This window comes from Rattus norvegicus, chromosome 13, assembly GCF_036323735.1.
Source record: "Rattus norvegicus strain BN/NHsdMcwi chromosome 13, GRCr8, whole genome shotgun sequence".
Classification (NCBI taxonomy): domain Eukaryota; kingdom Metazoa; phylum Chordata; class Mammalia; order Rodentia; family Muridae; genus Rattus; species Rattus norvegicus.
In genome coordinates, this window is record NC_086031.1 from 78,448,992 (window position 1) to 78,467,364 (window position 18,373).

The following is an 18,373-nucleotide window of genomic DNA, read 5'->3' on the forward strand; positions in this document are numbered from 1 at the left end:
TACAGGGGCCGAGCTAGAAGGCTCTTAAGAGACCGGGCATCCGGTTCAGTTGTGTGACTTCATGAAAAAGGGCTTGAGCTCTTTGGATCCCCTTCTACCCGACAGCAGATAAAAAACTAATATTTTTCTGGCCCCTTATTGTTACAATATAATCTGTGTAAACATAAAGTTTCATACTTGGTATATTATATCCTAGTCCTCGGAAAAAAAGGAGTTAACCCAGAAGCCTAATTCCTAACAAGAGAACTCAGATAAGCGTGGCTTTGCGCTTGACTGTAGCATCTGAATACATAACAGCAGCGCTCTAATTTACTGCTGGCACAGAAGCCTCTCCATGACAAGAGACTTGCCTCAAAGTGCCATCTCCTTTAAGATAAATCCAGCAAGTAGATATCAAACACTCCCACCACTTAATTGGCAGTACTCCCACATTTTTCAGTTTTCACATTTGCTTTAATTTCTCTGCCAGAGCCACAGAACCTAATTTGCCATATTTTCATTATTATTGTTGTTATTGTCATTATAATCATTGTCATGAGCACCAGTTACTTATGGTGGCAGCCTTTGTGTCCAAGTTGGAGCATGTATCAAGATGTTGCTAGCTCTGAGTAGGTTTTAGAAGTCACTGTAGCATGTGACCCTCGAGGCTGCTAATGAAAACAGGCCTACGCAGTTTTGCAATTTAAAGGCAAAGCAACTAAAGCGTACGGTGTCAAAATCACACTGCAGTTGAGACTCTGAGACCCAAGTAGAACTTTAGTTTCTGATTTTTTTTTAACACATTGTAGTTTTACCTTTCTGGAAAATTCTATTCAGTACAATGAACAGGTTCCCCAGCCCCCCAATATTTAACTCAACCAGAAATGTAAAGTATGTGGTTTCTAATTTTTAAAAAGCGTTCAGTTCAAGGCTATGCTTATCTTCCTTTTCTGTTGGGGAATGTAAACTGGGCTGGGCTTGGCTGGTTAGACTTGACAGCCTTGCCATCGCCTGTAAAATGTTGCATGTTTGGTATGGAAATTACCCAGGGAGTGTGATTCTTCACCTGACACCGGAGTCAGGGTTTTGCACTGTAACCTCTCCTTTTATGTTGCAGAAGAATTCTCTCTTTCTGGGGACTTTCTCTTTCACTCACTAGAAATGTGTTCCTTTGCATTCCTCTGACCTGGAGAACAGCCTCCCCAGGTGAATTCAATTTGTTACTGGGCTGCCCACAGCAGTAGGCTGCCTTCTCTCCCTTTCATTTTTAAAGGGATACTGTCCCTCTGATGGGCTGTTTTGACATATTTATGGGAAAATAGTATTTTATTCAAGGACACTTTAAAAATAGTCCTTAAAATGAAACAAAGTGGCATGAATAAATGCAAAATATATGTGTGCGCAATTCATACAGTTCCTATGATTCTAGTTCTCTGGCAAGAATGCTAAGAACAAAGAGATTTATATCTCAATTTAAATTCTCTTGACATTTTTTTTTAAAAATAAGTTTTAGCAATATTTGTTTCCCAGGCACCTTCGCTAGTGTTACGTGTCTTGGGTTGGTTTCAAGTGATTCTGCAGCCAGATCCTGCCCTTGTGGTCCCAGCTGGGTTCCAACATTCCCAGGAACCTCAGACATTAAGGAAACTTGGGTCTAGCTGGAGAGTCGTTTCAGCATTAAAATTTTAACTAGGACACAAAATCAAAGATTTAAAACATAGGAAGTTTTAATTAAATGATGCTGAAGTCCAACATGTGATGTTCTGTTGTCTGGGAATGGAGCGAAAGGTCACTTGGGCAAGAAAGAGCTAAACAGGCAGTTAAAGTCTTTTGCCGACAGGTACGAGTAGAGGTCCTCGAAGCTGAACTTACTGCTGCTATGTTCTTTCCACCATGTTGATATCTCTGTTTATTTATTTCATTAACAGATAACTGATGCTTCTCAGTGTCCTCAAACTCCAGTGTTCTGGGTGTTTTCCAGAGCTCACAGTCAAGAAGCCAAGAATGACCCTTTTGCTAAGTTACCAGAACACTAATGCAGGTGGCCCTGTGAACCACTTTTAAAACTTTTAGAACACACAAGATTAGGATAAGACCACAGACTGAACTCCAAAAAGGAACAAGAAAGCTTCAAACTATACGAGATAAAAAATTTTAACGGTCATGGTGAATTTTCATTATCAACACAGCTACCACACACCAGAGTATTATTTTGGATTATGTTCCTGTATCAGCTCAATGAATCCTCACAATAACGTGATTACTTCCATTTTCCAGTGAAGGAAATGCTCAAAGATTAAATAACACACTCAAGGGCAGGGCCCCAGATGTGACTCACTCCAGACAAGCCAAACCCTGTATTATCTCACCGGGGCTATCTTACACCATAAATCAAAGCAGACGGCAACATACAGCAGCTGGGAAGATACTCAGTTGGTAAAACACATGCCTTGTAAGCACAAGGACTTAATTTTGATCCCAGAACCCATGTAAAAAATAATGAAATAATAAAAATACAGGCAGAGTAGAGCAATATTGTAATCTCATTGTCAAAGAGGTAGAGACAGACTGGAAGAACTTGGCCAGTGCAATGTAGTCTCCCCCACCCCCACCTTGCTCCCTCTTGTACTCTCTTGGAAAATACTTGATGAATAAGACCTGAGGTTGTCTTCTCAACTGGACAAGCCCATAGCACATATGAATACCACACACATGAACACACACACATACACACACACACACACACACACACACACACACACACACACAGGCAACATGTAGAAAGTATAAACTGTCTCTCTAAGTATAGCACATAATGAGCTTACCCAAGTGCCTACTGTATGCCACAATGCACACCATGATGCATGTGTTCTCAAAACTTTATCACATAGTGAGATATAAATCATCATATCATTTCACAATTGGTCTTACTGTTCATGGTTGTTAAGAAAATAAACACATAGCACATGTTAGCTCCTATTACTCCCACTATCGGTTTAATGCTTTTAATGAAGAGGTTGGAGTGGATCAGTACTGAGGAGCTCTTGATTCTCTTACAGTAGATCCTTTCTCTTCCCAGCATCCACCATGAGCATCCTTTTCTGACCTCTAGAGGCACTGTGTTCATACACACGGCCCCTCCCCATACACATGTAATTAAAAATAAAATCTTCAAAGAGTGACGAGATAGTAAGTATTGGTAGTGTTCACCATAATATTTTCATATTGATGTCCACTGTGGGGTGTGTAAATTGAGTTTATTGGCATATCCATTAGTTGACATATTTCTATGTGGTGCAAATGTTTAATGCACTGTCTTGGCAAATTTCAAGTCTATGATGAACTACCAATATTTCAATTTGAGAAATCCGGCTATAGAAACTAGTGGGCTTGTTTAAGTTTACCCACTGGGAAGATCTGCCTGGCTTGCTCTGTGGCCACAGATTCTCAGGGAGATTCAAAGGCACTTTCAGTCCAATGACTTGGGAAAGCTTCATTGAGAAGGTAGCCCTAGAGTCTGACCCTACAAGATGAACTAGAGTCCCAAAGGCAGGAAGGATGAGTAAGGCCCTCCACTTGTTGCCTGCGCTATTTAACCTCACTAAAATTATGTCTATAATTTAACAAAACTCAAATCTCTCAAGACTTCAGCCTTTAGAACTCTTGCCAAAATAAATCTCTGGCTGGATAAAGAAAAAATGTCCCTGGATTCCTTCAAGACACTCATGTGAAACGGGCAAGGATGGCTTGTGTGTTCAGGCCAGGCATGGAGGATGGACGGTAAGCCTGCTGTCCCTTATAGAGCATGACGTCCTGACAAGTGACCACAGATATTTTCACTGACTCAATGTTAACATGAGCCTACAGGAGGTCATGGCCCATCCCATCCAGCCCTGTTTTGTGGTGTAGTGAATGGATATCTTCAACCATGAGTCTTCCTGGAGGAAATCAAGAAGTTGAACTGTAGCTCCCAAGTCCTTGGAGTTACAGCCACACACTACAAATCCCCAACCAACAAATCATTTTTTTGCAACGCCAGTTCATCATGGAAAATTTTAAGAACTAACAGCAGCCTGTTTCCCATCCATAAGACAAGCGACCAAGGAGGTACAGAAAATAGTCAAGGCTGAACCTGCTCTCTTCTCTCCAAGGCCAGCCTTTCTCCCTAGACACATCCCTGACAGCCTCAAAGCACTTTCAGAGAGGCCGACCTCACAGAGTACCTCCATATTACTGCACAAGGAGAACCCAAAGAGAAATGACCTCTTTCTGTTTCCTTAGAAACTTTCTTTACATTTGCCCTCTCTCTGGGAAAAGTTATTTGCGCTTCAGCCTTCCGTATCTTTAGCCAGCTTATCCATCCATTCAGAATGTACTTCCCAGTTACTTCTTTGGTTTCTGTGGTAACAATGCTGACAAATGGGAACCAATACCTGTACCTAACTATGCCTGCCTCACAGGAGATGAGATTTAGAAGTTTATAAGACAAATATATATAACTATGATGTTTTGTAAACAACAATACGATGGAGAAAGAAAAGAGAAAGGAAGTTGGTAGGGAAGGGAGGGGTTCCAGTTAGGAGATGGGTAGTCTAGAGATGGCACTAAAAATGATGTCTGGGAAAGAGCTGCACAAGAAGAATGTTCCTGGCTGGCAAGGGCAAAGGCTGAGATCAGGTTTCCCTGGCATAGGGTGGGACCAAGAGGATGGTTAGAAAGCAGATTCAGTCATAGAACCAATGAATTCTAGTGCTGGTTCTTACCATGAAGCTGTATTAGTCTCTCTAATCTCTAGAGAAAGGATCTTTAGAGAAATACAATTGATAGAATGAATATATAACAAAGAGTTATTAAACTGCCTTTCCCACTATGGTTTAGGTTGCCCAATAATTGGCAAATCAAAGATGAGAACCCAGTCACAGTTCAATCCATGAGGCTGGATCTCTAAGTGGTCCCCATCTCTTGATGAAAGCCTGGAGGGGTTCTAGAGCACCTTGAGTCTTTAGTCCAGGCTAGAAGGCTAAAGGAGTTGGGTTCCAATGTGGGTTAACAGTGGCAGAGGCACTAATAGAGTAGATGCATGCACCATCAGGGAAAGAAGTCAGACAGGCGAAAGCAGCCCTATGTTCTCATCGGAACTCTTTATCTGTTCTGCTCCCACATCAGGGGAGGATCTTCGCCATTCAGACAATCTTTTCAGGAAGCATCCTCGGAGACATGTCCAGAGGTGTGTCTCTTAGTCCTAGATCCTTTCAAGTTGTCTACCAAAGTAACCTTCACAGGAGTGTATCTCTCAAGCACATTGTTGGACACTTAATTCCCAAGTAACTATGTCAATGATATCTGAGGGTGTGGCTTTTGAGGAACAATTAAACTGAGATGTACATGTGTGGCTAGGAGCCTTGTGATGGAATTAGTGGCTCTGTAAGAAGAAATAGTTGAACATACAGTTTAAGGATAGAGCACTTGTCCAGCATTCACAAGAGGCCTGCTTCAGTCCTCAACACATGGGGGAAATGTAGAAATGTGTTTATTTTGTGCTAATTGGAGTTGAGCATGCCTATAATTTAGCTGATGGGAGTCTGAAGCAGTAGGAACACACACATACACACACACACACACACACACACACACACACACACACACACACACACACACAAAATCAAAAAAGAAGAGGAAGAGAAAACCAAGTTGACATACTTGTGTCACATCCTATGATGACTTCTGCCATGTCCCGGTGCACAAAAGAAGTCTCCAGCAGACACTCATGTCATGCCTCAGACTCTCTAGCCTCTAGAACCAGGAGCTGAGTAATCCTCCATTCTCCTTGAGTTCTGTGGTCTACAGCAACTAGAAACTGACCCTATAGCCTTTATTATCGAGGCTTTGGAACTTTTCCTTACCAAGCGTTATACGCATGAAATAAAGCCCATTGTACATTCCCACTGCTACATGTCTCTGCTATTTCTAACAAGTGACAACTCAGACAAAATGAATCACAGGTAAATCTGGGCTGATAAAATTAAATACATTTCCTGGTCCTCTCAGCACCCAATCCAGGTCCCTCTTATGTTTTGTAGAGGCTGGAAAGTAAAACTACATTTCCCAGACTTCCTTCTTGCTCCATTTCATAAATGAGTCTTGCAAGCACACACATGTCTATAAGACTGGAGACAGAAGTAAGAAAGAAGACATGATGACTAAATAAAGAACAGTGGAAATTTCTGGAAAACATGGTGGGGAAATATGTGAGTTCTTTGATAGTGACTAACAGTCTCCTATCACAAGTACCACACTGTTAATGTAAAAACACAATTCTCACCTTTAAAGGAATCTGTGATAGTTTACTCAAGAGCTAAACGTGAGTAATGATGGTTCAGAGACACAGAATAATGGTTCCCAAGAGTCTATGTTCCACCACTGTAACAATGTATGAAATTTTAAAGCAACAGAATGGAAAAAATTAATATATATTAATATATATATGTAAAACAGTGGTAATATAGGGTTGGTGCAGCAAAGCAGGCAACCTCTGTTATAGGCCTCACATACTGTCTGATGTCACTCTTAGCCTTTTGGTAAGTGGAAGCTATTGATCTGTTAAGTTGATACATTCCAGAAACTCTCAGTGGATAGACATAACAGAAGTGGGCAAGGAATGCCTATTAAAAGGGGCTAAATATAGGCCAGATGGATTATAATTTGCCTGTAGACCTGCAACACGCCAACCCCTCTATTGTTATTAAAATTCTAATTAGCTAATTGGTCTTGTAGAAGGTTAAGTGTGATGTGCAATCTCTTTCCTGAAACTGATTCACAGAGCAATGAGCCCGCTCAGTGTTCCTCTAGGACGCACTGTCTTGGGCTAGCACCCCCATGCTCAGTACCTGGCCCACTGTACAGTTCCAGTGATCTATTTAAAAACTCCTTCTGATTAAATGAGTCCAGAGATGCATTTCTCTTAGTTCCCAGATTCAGGGAGGGTGTGGGAGGCAGAAGGGATCATCAGTGCCTCCTGGGGACTTTCTAGAAATATTTGATTTTTCTAGAGTACACTGGACATAAAAACGGATGTAATGTCCAGGCCTATTTACAAGGAGGCTCAGAAGTATTGTGAGGATTCCTGTGAGGAATTCCTGAAGCGAAAAGTAGATCTTGGGCAGGCAGGAAGTTTCCCCCTTTTTATCAAAGTTAGACTCATTTCTCATAAATATATCTTGATTACAGTATGCCCTCCCTCTACTTCTCCCAGTTCCTCCCTACCTCCTCTCCAATCAGGATCCATTCCATCACTGTCTCTCTTTAGAAAGGAACATGTTTCTAAGAAACAACAACAAAACGTGACAAAATAAAATAGAATAAGATAAAACAAAATCCATCACATTGAAGGTGGACAAGGTGAGCCAACAGAAGAAAAAGAGGCCAAGGGAAGACACACTTGCTCTCACACTCAGGAGGAATCCCATAAAAATACTAAGCTGAAAGCTTTTATATATACATATACATATATATATATATACATATATATACACACACACATATATATATATATATATATATATATATATATCTGCTGAATGCTTAGCTGTTGGTCTCTGCAGTTGTTCTCATTTCTTGCTAGAGGAAGCCTCTCCAACAGTGACTGACTAAGGCATTGATCTATTGATCTATGTGTATAGCAAAACATCTTTAGGGGTCATTCTATAGATAGGTTTGTTTTTTTATATCAGTAGCATTTGTTTTTTACCCTTGGTCTCTAGGTTATCAAGTCTCTGGTTCTTGGCCACTCAAACAAGCAGTGTTGGTTATGGGTCCCCTGGTGGAGTGGAGGACCTTAATTCAAGTCAGACATTGGTTAGTTACTTCCTCTTCCTCGGCAGGCATGTTCAGTCTCTCACAGATGTGATTCAGGCTCTAGATACACAGTCCTGAGCTGCTTTTCAGAACGTTTTACAGAAAATAAGAAGTACATCGTGGGAAAAACATTAAACGTACATGCATGCATAAAAAGTTTTTAACAGAATGTTGAGTAACTAAAATATGCCAGAATTTGTTGTAGAAAGGGTGAAACCAAGTAGTCAGGGTCCTGCTCTCCAGAGAGTCTGGTTGCAAAGTGTGTCACCACAGGCTCTGTGTCTGACTTGTTAAATATTGCTGATTGTCGATAAAAGCTGAGATTCGAATTTTGAGAGGTTAATCTGAAGCTTTCCTTTAGATGTAGGGTGTTGAAATATGGAGTCTGCATTTTGTCGGGGGCATCAAGAATTAGTGACAGTAAAATGAAATGGCTAGCATCTGTGAGTAAGCAAGAAACATATCTTAACATGTTCCAATGGTATACAGCTTTAGAAATGGGAAACGGAGCAATCGGATGCCAGCAAACTTACCTAAAAGGATGATTTAGTTAACCCAGTTTGAGAAGTTTAGAGTGAATCCTCCCAGACAGAAGGAAGGCAGCAGAGCTGACTGCTTAAGTAAGAAGGGACGGGAAGTGGCGAATGGCCCATTTTGATGCTGCTCTCAAGTGAAAAGGCAACAGCGGCCTGAGATAACCTGGGGTAAGGAATAGGCCAGCTCCAGATGCTGTACAAGACTGAAAATTTACCTGAGGATAAAAGGAATCAGCAAAAATGTCAGAGCAAGGATGTGACGTTAGAAAGGCCACCAGGAAGAAAGAAACTCTGTTCCTGGGATGAGCACGTAGAAAGAACATATTAAATGTTGAATAAAGTAACAATTATTATTCCTGGCTTAGAAGCATCAGTCTGGAAACAATGCAGAATATGGGAATAAGGATGAGAGATTGATAAGGAGGATTTAGACAGTTGGCAATGGGTATGGAGAGACAAAGAAATGTCCAATGAAAGAAAGAAAGAAAAGAGGGAGGGAGGGGAAGGGAGAGAGGAAGGGAAGGAAGGAAGGAAGGAAGGAAGGAAAGAAGGAAGGAAGGGAGGGAGGAAGGAAGGAAGGAAGGAAAGGAGGAAAGAAGGAAGGAAGGAAGGAAGGAAGGAAGGAAGGAAGGGAGGGAGGGAGGGAGGGAAGGAGGGAGGAAAATAACAACAAAAAAACAAAATCCCAAAACATGTAGAAGACAGGGCAGAAAGAAGGAACTTGATTTCTGCATGGGTGCTTGAGAATTCGATGAAGCTATGGGTCGAGCAAAGACACGGGACGGATAAGTGAAGTCTGACAAGAAGCAGTGGGTGCCTGTAAGACATCCAGGTGACCACAGTCTCTCATTTCCTAATCCTTCAGTCTAAACCACGCCAATTTATTTGATTAACCCACACTTTCAGAATCTGAGCAGAAGGCTTCAACGTGGAAAGGAACATCACTGCCCGCCTCACTGTCTTCTTACCACCCAGCGGTTAATTTTTTCATGAACTTTGAAATCTCAGTTAATGTGTTGGAGGAAAGAGAATGCTTGCCTTGCTCTCCTTTCAAGGGAGAGCTTCAGAGGAACTCATTCGCCAAAGACATGTCTACGGTTTTATTTTTGCTTCTACTCTAATCAGGAATGGGAGCTGAGAGAGGAGAATCAGGCTGGTCTCTTGCCTTCATGGCTGAGTGAAAGCTGGCCTCAGGCACTGTCTCCATTTGGGCACCCGGACCTTTGTAATCAAGAAATGATCAAGGTGTAATGTCACAAGGACAGGCTGCCAGCACTGGAAGACCACAGGACGGGGATGTATCCTTGACAGCTCAAATCTTGTAGCAGAAGATAACTAGTGAGAGCAGAAGACTTAGAAGTTAAATGTTTCTCATTAAATTCTGTTTTACTTGCAGTTCATTTATTTTTAGGGTCAAGAAAATTGCTTTCAGACCTCCTGCTTGCTGCAATGTGATATTTCCTAGCCCCTGCACTGTGACCTGTTAAGTTTGACTCAAGGCTCAGGGGGTAGCAAATAGTCCTGGTTTCCTCTAGATTCCTAGAGCCTAAAGTGGAGCCAAAAGGAAAGGGGTGGGGGGATGAGCTTTTGTGTTTCTTTACTTTGCTCGTTTGTTTTATACATGTCTGATACTTAACTCAAGTCGAATAATCAAGCCCCATGTAGTCCAGTGATTTTTTTTCTTTAGAAATACTGATGAGCTTCAGAGTGCAACCCACCAAGTCATCTCCTGACTGGACTCTCCTTTCTGCCCACTGGAAGTTTCAAGCTTTCATGGGGAACAAGTTAAGGTTCCTGTGACCTTCAGTTGGCTCACAGGTAAAATGAGATTTACAACAGTGCTCACAAGGCTGCTGGGTCATGTAACTCGATGGGCGTCACTGTCTCTGCATACCACCTGGTATTCCAAATTGGTGGACATGGCTAGACACTTGGGCAAATCAAAGGGCATGTTCAAGCCGGCCATCACATCTGAACACAGCCACAATTTTTCCAATGACAAATAATGGAGACTGTGACCTGTTAAGTTTGACTCAAGATATCCAGTTTGACTGAAGATATCCAGTAAAAGCCAATATTCCTAACAAAGCGATGGTTTTTGCCGTCTATAATCTTTCTCAGAGGGGGAGACGCAGACATAACTTTTAAAAAGTCCTCATTAAATATTTTAAAATTACATTCTCTTCCATCTGCTGGTTTTCACCACATAAATTTAGTCGGTCATTCTTCCCTGCTCTGAAAAGTCAACTTTTGCAAAAAATCCTGGGTCACCTGTCTCTTCTTCCAGAAGTCGCCTCTACCTCGGCAATTAGTTCTTCCTTGATCCCTGAAGATTGTACCTGCAAAAATTCTAACACACACAAAAAAATTCAGTTACCATTTTTAATTGCTTGCACATATTATGTTGCCATGTTATTGTACAGGGAGACCCATAACCACTAAACACCATCAAAAACATACCGATGTAATTTGCAGGAAAACTGACAGGGCCCTTTGGGCCCATTTGATATAAGCTTGGTACCAGAATGCATTTGTAAGTCTGTGTAATTTTTTTCTGGTGAAAATTCCCTTGTTTACATAGGAATGCATTCATGTCCTTACAGGGGTTGGACTTCTTCCTCAGCCCTCCCCAGGGGGTGCAGGTCTATAACGGACCAGTGGCTTTGATGACTTCCCGAAGTTCTGTCTCCTGTAACACAGCTCCTCAGAGAGTGAAGCAGTGGTAAAGGACTAGAGGTGAGTGCCTTGGGACATGGAATGCAGACCCTAAACCCCACCAACTGGGAGATCAGCAGACCTTGTTGGGGGATTGAGTTGGGAAGAGGTGGTACCTCCTGACTATATATTTAGCACTTGTAAAATAAGACAGGAGGATTGGTGTGAGTTCAAAACCAGTCTGACTTATACACGGGTGCTTAAATTGTGTGTGTGTGTGTGTGTGTGTGTGTGTGTGTGTATCCATACACATAAAAAACCTTTTTATCCATTCTTTATCAATTTCACATCATGCACCCTAATCCCACTCATCTCACCCTCCCTTCATATCTACCCTTTGCCCTTGCAACCTCTCCCACATAAGAAAATAAAAAATAAAAATAAATGAAAAAAATCTCATTGTGGAAGACATAGTGTGTCCCACAGTATACCCTTTTGTCTACACATCTTTACTTGCAAATGTTCATTGCAATGAGTGTGGTTCAAGGTTTTTAACTTTTGATACACCATCAATACTGGAACCTCACTGGGACTCTCACACATTCTATTGTTGCTCTGTGTCATGGAGAACCTGTAGGTTTGGATCTGTACGACTAGCCTCCTTCATATGCTCCAGAAGTTCATAGATGGGATAGATGTTGGGTTGGGCCAACTCAAAGCCCTGGATCTGAGCCTACACGATAGCTGAGTTGGTCAGTTATCCAGCTCTCCCACGGCAGCCTCCATCCAAGGACCGGGGCCAGGTCTCCTGTTCTCATGCCCTGCAGGCAAGTTTGCCTGTGCCAGTACCACGAGGGCCAGTTCTACTGTGCTGCCCAGGTGAGGTGCATACTTGCTCTCCCTCGTGGTACAGGGCTAGCTCTCCCACTCTCATGACCCTGGGACCAGGTCTGCCTGCCGCAGGTGGTGACGGGTAAGGGGTGGAAAGAACATCTCTCCTGCACCCACACAGCACCTCACAGCAGATGAGTGGCCAAATAACATTCCTAAAACTAAAAGAACACAGGAGGCACAGGGGGCCTCCAGCCTTTCCCCTTTCTAGTTCATCTTCACTAGATGTGTCTACATCTGGGATGGATGGAGCCTCTCCATAAAGCTCTTGAGAGCCTTGGCCTTTGCTTTGGTGCCTTTCCAGATTCTTCTACCTCTGTTAGTCTCAGCTCCTCTACATTGAACTTGTTCTTTTAAAAATTCAACCTGATTTATATCCTCTCCACCCTCGCCCTCTTTCCTTTTATTTCATTGCACTGGCTGTTTCTTTCAACAACCAAAATCCAACCCAGTTCAAGTGTAGTTTTAGGGGAAGACTGCTCAATGCATGCCCAACAGCTACATAGACTGGGCCACCTACCTCCTCTCCTGTGTTCGTGGGTACTTTATAGTAGGGCTACTTTGTAGCATTACACACAAAAGTCTGTGATTATTTTTATATGCCCCCTTCCTCTATTGTTTGAGGTTCTTCAGAGGCCAAGAAACATGTTTTATAGATTGTATGTACTCCAGTTCTTCGACGAGCTAAAGAATGAACCAGAGAGCCTATCTACTTGTCTGAGAGTCCACTGATAAGGCTGATAGAAGATGGGACTTGGAGTGGGAGTCCGTCCTCTATCTTCTGTTTTTCTGGACTGTCCTACTGGCTAAGTTACTCCATAGAGGGTTTCACTGGTAACTTACAACGACAGACTCTCTGGGAAAGATCTTCTGATAAAAGTACCCTTTGATGGGATGAAAGAGACCTTCTAAGTTGCCAACCATATCCACTATGAAAAGTTCCCCAAGAGAAGACACAGCCACAAAGCATCTGCAATAAGGGTGGAGGGGAAGCTGTGGGAAGAAGCAAGGCCCAGGGCCACCTTTGCAAAAGAGAACAGCTTTGTGTCTGAGAAGTGCTATTTAAGAGTCATGTGCTCTGGAATGTGCAGGGAAAAACAGATTCAGTAGGGACTTGACTCAGAAAGGCCTGGAACCGATGCCTAAGGATGTTCTTCAAGGTCCTGGGGCACTAGAATTCACAGTGGTCTGAGCCCAATTGCACACGCCCGGCATGTATCAGTACAAGCCTTAAATCAGAACCACCCGTGCGGTACTGTTCCACCTCCTCCCCTCTCTCTGGCTCCAAGCCCTCCCCCCCCACCCCCCTCCCCTTCACTGCAGGCTCATTAAGCCCTTTCCCAGTGCAGAGACACTGCATTTTGGGGACTGGTGGAGTGTTTGATATTTTCCACTCTGCGTGTCAAGGGCATTTACAGTCGGCGTCAGAATGTTATGTCGGTCCGAGGAGGCACTTTGAAGTGGTAGTGGTAGAGGCCACATGTGCAGACAAGATGTGCCTCCTCCTGATCCCTGGATCCCGAGGCTCCTGCTCAGCTCTTTCCCAGAATCATGTGACAGTGAACAACACCATTTAACCCTTTACTTCTTGGCACAGTAGCTGCATGTTAGCGCTGCTATATAGAGTAATGTCTTCTTGTTGTCATAGAGAATAACACTGCCCTGTCCTACTCGTGGGCTATAGGGAATGTGCCAAAGCCTCTTTCTTTGCCTTCTGCTCAGTACATGGAACTTTGGGGGGTCGTTTTTGCTACCACTTTGCACATATGTATGTGTGGAAAGAGTTGCACATAGTAAGCACAAAAGCAAACATGTTAATACTGTGTAGAAAGTATGGAGCAATGGAATGAAAATGATAGCAGGCTGACAGTCTGTTTAATCATTCCTTTCCTCAGTCCCCACAGCATATTATTTAAGCCTCATAATATCTTTATCAGCCAACATTATTATTTACATCTAAAATTCATATAAATGGATAATGAACAAAGATCACATTAGAAAATGGAGGTCTTGTAAAAAGGCTCACCTCCCCCCAAACTATACAATTGTATCATGTCTTTTTCAGTGGCCCTCTGTGAAACAATCATGTCTATCCAAGGTTCGGTCATTTCAGTGACCTTTATCTCTCCTAAGACAACCCACAGGATGCTGCCAGCCCTGGCTTCACACTGTCCCTAGTCCAAGTGCGTCATAAATACCAAGGGCATGAAGGAGTGAGTGAACGGCATAGGCTCTGACACTAAGGCTGCAGTATCTCTCAAGTTCTTTAATGAAAATGCCTTCCCCAGACCTTTCCCAACACCAAGAGGACCCCTACCCTGGAGATTCAGTGCTTTGAAGCCCAGAACCCATGTTTCCCTGTCCCAACACCCTCCCAGATAACACAACTCCCAGGTTTCTTATGTCTCTTTCCCTCCTATGCCACAGACCCTGAGCCTTTCAAAAACTGGGCACAGTCAAAAAGACAAAAAAAACAAGTCAGATGATGGCACTGGCCGGCATAGTTGGAATAACTTTGCTGTGTGTTTTGCTATGCACAAGGTCAAAATACCTCCTACTACATCAGGCTATTGCACTCCTGTGGAAGGGTCTCACTTAGGAGTCTAATAAGGGGGATGTTGGGGAGAATGTACTATTGCAAAGTTCAAGCATTTTGTCCTGTAAGTTGTTCCCAGGAGGGCTGCCAGCATTAGTTTGGGGGAAGGATCCACTCACCCCTGCTTCTTTCTCCCTTCCTTCCTTTCTCTCTCATTTCTGCCCCCTCCATCCCCCACCTCTCTCTCTCTTTACCTTTCTGCACCCTCCCTCTCTCTGTTGGAATGAGAATCCTTTCTTGTCATTCAGTCCAGAAAATAGAATGTTTAGTGTGGAATAGTTTCCAAGATACTTGATCCCTGAGACCATTTTAGCTCAGGTTTGAGTGATGTTTTCAACTAGGGTTTCTACCTTGAGTCCCCTGTGTGCCTTCCATCATGGAGCCGTGACCTGATCCTTTCCTGATAAGGTCTTTTGGCCTCTCCCTTTACACAGCTCCGTCCTAAACAGGGCTTACTTCATTTGTGTCCAATATACCAGAAAGAAAGAAAAAAGTATGTTTTTCTGTTGCCAAATGAATTCACTGAAGTACTTTTATTTGTTTTAGGGCTGAGCTGGCAGTTGATCCTCACAGGACACGGGATTGGCAGGCAACTGAATTTTAAATTAGGCATTTTTTTTTCGTAATTCTTCCGACTCATAAATCTAAACAAAATTCCAAAATTTAAATGTCAAAACTGTGAAGACCTAAAGAGACCTGTTCTTCGTGGGTTTTGATTAATAAGGACAGTTGGTGGCCCTTTGCCTGCAGACCTAGGCCACTATCATGAAGGCTAATTTTACGTGCACTGTCTTTGTATTCAACTGTTTTTCTTTACATTTTGTTGTTGCTGTTGTTTTGGTTTGGTTTGGGGTTTTGTTGTTGCTGTTGTTGTTTGTTTGTTTCTTTTCTCCCTTGCATCATGTTTAACCTGACTGTTGTTGCTGTTGTTGCTGTTGCTGTTGTTGCTGTTGTTGTTGTTTGTTTGTTTGTTTTCTCCCCTTGCATCATGTTTAACCTGACTGTTGTTGCTGTTGTTGCTGTTGCTGTTGTTGCTGTTGTTGTTGTTGTTCTTGTTGTTGTTCTTGTTTGTGGTCTTCCTTGAGTCATGTTTAACCAGGCGTTTATCTTGCTCCCTGTGTCCCTAATGTGATGTTGACTTTGCCATACAGAGGTAAGGAGGAGGACCCTGCTCACTCCCCCGCAGCTCCTCCCTTCCGGTTACTATTTCTTCATCTTTGACGCTTCCTCCTTTTTACCATTTTTTTCCTTGATCCTCAATTTCCTCTGCGTCTAACTCAGAAGAATAAAAGTAGCCATTATTCTCATCTTGTATGTGTCGGGCACACCAAAATTCTGTCACTTAACCATTATTGGAATCTTTAAAAGTGATTCCCTCTCATTTATTTGTTTGTCCTAAACAGGCTTGGCTGGCTTCTGATCTTTAACAATTCTCCCACCTCTCCCAGAGTTGGGACTACATTCTGGTATATGACATTATGCCTGGCCTATTATCTGTCTGTCTGTCTGTCTGTCTGTCTGTCTGTCTATCCATCTATCCATCTATCCATCTATCTATCTATCTATCCATCTATCAATCTATCTAAGAGAAGTTTTCCTGTAGGCTAGGCTTGTCTGAAATTCATTCTGTATCTGAGGCTGGCCTTGAGCTCCTGATACTCTTGCCTCTTTTTCCTGGGTGTTGGTAGGTGACCCCCCAACCCGGCTTATAATAATTTTACGAAAGGGCTATCAGTGACTTGTCTCAGTTAGTGAGCATATTAAAATGAAGACATTCTGCCACAGAACCTCAGGATCCCCTTATTCCCCTCCTCATCACAGCGTGTTCACTTCGTGGCCTTTAAACTGCTAACCTAATCCCCATTTCTCTTGCTGACTGCAGGTTTGATTTTCACAGGATCTTTGGATTGGTGCATGTTCTTTTAAGGTCTAAATATCTGAGGCCTGACCCTGGCAGCTGTGCATAAGCTTCTGTGAGGGATAGGTTCAGTAAAGGCAAACCAACGTCAATAGGAGTGTAGAAGAAGACAGGAAATCTTCAGTTCAGCTAGATATATTTGGATTCTATAAATACACTTGGTGTTCAGTGCAGGCACTTTATTTTATCTTTGGTTAAATTCTCACACACATAAAAGAAAAGAAAAACATCATTGAAGAAAATATATTATAATGGAAGACGGTTTTGTGCATTGTGTATTCAGTTGCTGCTTTCTGTACCCAGAGATCTGGTTACAGTCCAAACACTAGCACTGTCGTGATTATTGAGCCATCTCCTGTATCTATGTTATGTAAAGAATGTTCTCAAATTATCTCGATTGGTTAATAAAGAGGGGATTAGCTTGTGACTGGGCAGAGAAGGCAGGGGTTTGGATCTCAGGAGAGGGCCCAAAAGAGATAAGAGAAGGATCACGAAGAAAGAAAGGAAAGATGGCTACAAGGCAAGAAGTCCAGAAGGCGTTATGATAAGCAAGTCACCAAGGGATTCTCCATGAGGGAACACATGGAATAGACCAAGTCAGGGCAAGGCTCGAACTGCAAGCAACACGGAGCTTCCTGTGGCTGGGAAGTAGATAGCTTAGAGGGTTAGAATAGATGAATATCTGCCAAGTTATAGTGCTTAAAATCGATTTAAAAAACTAATAGATATTTCTGTCAATTATTTGGGAACGAGAACAGATAAGGCTTTCATTCTTAAATTACAGCCTACAATATTAATTTACAACAAATTTACTAAAGCGGTGTGATTGTTACTGGAAATCATTTAAGTTCCTATTGATTTTAACAAGAAAATAAGGATTGACTAACATTGTAGTATATAAAGAAGTGAACATTCTGACATTCTTATCTTTCAAGGCATAAAGTCAAAAGCTATAGAATTTGGAAAATGTTAAGTCTTAGCTCTAGGAAGCAATTTTGAGAGGTCTTTCACTTTATTTCAATCGTTTCAGAGATACCAAACAATTACATAATATTCAACTTCTTTTGACAAGATTGTGTTGATTAAAGATTAATTACAAAGGTTTTGGTCATAACCTTGTCTAATCTATAATGAAAGCCCGTGAAAGCATGGGAAATTTAACTTCCTTCCTAGCTTGAAAGAAAGATATATAGTGTATGATTCCAGGGTTGCTAGGGAGAAATAAACAGAGAAACAAACAGCCCAGGAATCAAAGTCACTTCAATTTGGTTTCCCTTTTATTATTTTGAGGGTCAACGGATTGTATGTGAAACAATGACACGTTTAAATGATGAGCACTATAGTATGTAATATCTTTATCTGGCTCTGAAAATTCTTTTATTCTTCTCTTATATATTACACCCCAACACCACTTTCCCCTCTCCCCTCTCTTCATTTCCTCCCTACCCTCACTTCTTTCCTCCAGAGCAGCCTCCTCTCAGAAAAGAGCTGTCCTTCCAAGGACATCAACCAAACACAGCATAACCATGCGCATGCCATCATTTCATGGCTGAATGAGGTAACCTAATAAAAGGGTCCCACAAGTAGGCAAAATAATCAGGGGGTAGCCTTTACTCCCACTGTTAAGATTCTCACAAGAACACCAAGATTCTCAGCCAAAATGCATATTCAGAGGACCTAGGTCGGACCCTGCTCTAGTGAGGGTATTGTTGCTATGAAGAGACACCGGCCAAGGGAACATGTAAAGGCAAACATTGAACTGGAGCTGCCTTACAGCTTCAGGGGTTCAGTCCATTATTGTTATGGTAGGAAACATGACAGTGCATAGGCAGACATGATGCTGGGATAACCTAGAGTTCTATATCTTACCTACAGGCAGCCAAGAGGAGGCCCTGGGACACACTGGCCAGTCTTGAGCATATATGAGACCCCAAAGCTCTATCT